The following is a 2,076-nucleotide window of genomic DNA, read 5'->3' on the forward strand; positions in this document are numbered from 1 at the left end:
TACAGAATATACTATTATTTTATATATATATGTAGATAAAAAATAAAGTTATAACTTCTGGATAATATTATTCTTATATTATTTTTAAAACCGCTTATGTAAACACAGTTATAAAAAAATGTAAATTATAAAAGGGATTTAAAAATTTATTCATACTTTTATTAATATAAATTTTTTATCGCTTACTGCTCAAGTTCTACAATTAAGTATTATTATGTGTTATGACTCTAAACCAAATTATCTGAACATATAATTTTTATTATCTATACACAAAAAATATGTAAAATTACATAAATAATCAATGTAAAATTACATGATAAATAATGAAAAGGTAAATATTTCTATTATTTATCGTGTAATTATACACTTATTATTTATATAATTTTACATATTTTTTGTGTAATATATTACATATTTTTTACAGTGTCTAAAGATAAGATGACGCCAAATTTAATCTAGATGATATAATTTTGTTTAGATAACAGCAAACACTGATTATATATTTACTGCACATTATGGCATCTCGAATAATTATTTATAAACCAGGAACACACAAGAAACGCAACTATGCGAGGAGCCCACGCAAGAGGAAGGGTGAGAAGCGCGCGAAGGACGTTAAAGAGGATCGAAAGCTTGAAGTAGGTCAGTAAAGCTCGACGTATGCGACTGCCTGCGCCTCTGTTGGGCTTTTCCCTCTGATGTCTACTCCTGCGGACGTGCTCGTCCTTGATCCCGCGCACTCTCTACGAGAATAACGTCCGTCCATCCGTTCGTTCGACATGCGTGTATATATATATATATATATATATATATATATATGTGTGTATGTGTATGTGTGCGAATGACATGCGTGCATCGTCAATCACTGACGTTCCGTGACCTCCGCGCGGAACATCGGCCCTGCCGCACACCCTATATATCCTTGTCCCTACCGTCTTCTATATATCCTCGATTCCTCCCTTTACTCTCGCTCTCTCTCTCTCTCTTCACCTCGATGCATTCTGCGCGCGCGCGAACGCACGACATGCGTGTACCCAGGTGATGTCGGTGTGAGAGAGCGTCTGCCCCCGGCGTTGCTGCAATCAATACCAACTGATGCATTTGTGCCTGTAGCTTTCGTACCCGGCCATTCGAACGCGATCCGCTACCGTATTTCGCGATATTTTTTTGGGACATAAAGAACTATCGTGGGGACTCTCTGTACAGATTTTCCCGGAAAGGCCTTTTTTGCAAAGCAAAACAGGAACGCAATCAGAAATTTATTTAACTTACTCTCTCTCTCTTTCAACAAATTTAATTTGCCGGTATTGATTGAGAAATCTATTGAAAATACAGAATTTACAAGCGAGATTTTTTTCAGAAATTATCGCAGTTAAAATGATTAAATATCAATCACTTTGGCAATTTTCCCCAAAAAATCTATTTTAAATATAATTTTATTTTTTAAATTATTATTCGTTGTCTAAAAATAGTTCAATTTTATTATATGTATATACAGATTTTAGGATGATTGTACACATTATTTTAAGCAAAAAGATGATATAAACATATATGTGTCCTATTGTGGATGATTTAGTCTTTCCAACGAATTTATTAATATATACTTAACATAACCAAATTCTTTGAAAAATTGCATTAAATTTTAAGCTAACAACAAACTTGAATAACTAATATTAATTAATAAATAATAATGTCAATTATTAATAATAATTTTGGCATAAGTGAATATAAGAGATATTTCAATTATAGTAGAAATAAAAAATTAACATAGGATTTATAAAACACGTCCTATTATTTACATTCGTAACTATATGGTAGCAGGAAAATTTAATGCGTTTTATAGCCTAATTTATAAATATATTAGTTCTTAAAATTGAACGTGTGTATCTTTTTAACTGTCTAGAACAGAACACATGTTTATTTTTTTGCTTAAAATAATGTGTACAATCATGTCCTAAAATACTGATCATTCCTCTTGAAATAGCCTATATATGTATAGCCAATAAATAGTTAAAATAAATTCTATTAAAATTACTAGAGAGAGAGAAATAAGATTTTAATAAGAATTAACTAAAA

Source organism: Nylanderia fulva, unplaced genomic scaffold (genome assembly GCF_048542155.1).
Source record: "Nylanderia fulva isolate GAGA-0341 unplaced genomic scaffold, ASM4854215v1 Scaffold120, whole genome shotgun sequence".
NCBI classification, from domain to species: Eukaryota; Metazoa; Arthropoda; class Insecta; order Hymenoptera; family Formicidae; genus Nylanderia; species Nylanderia fulva.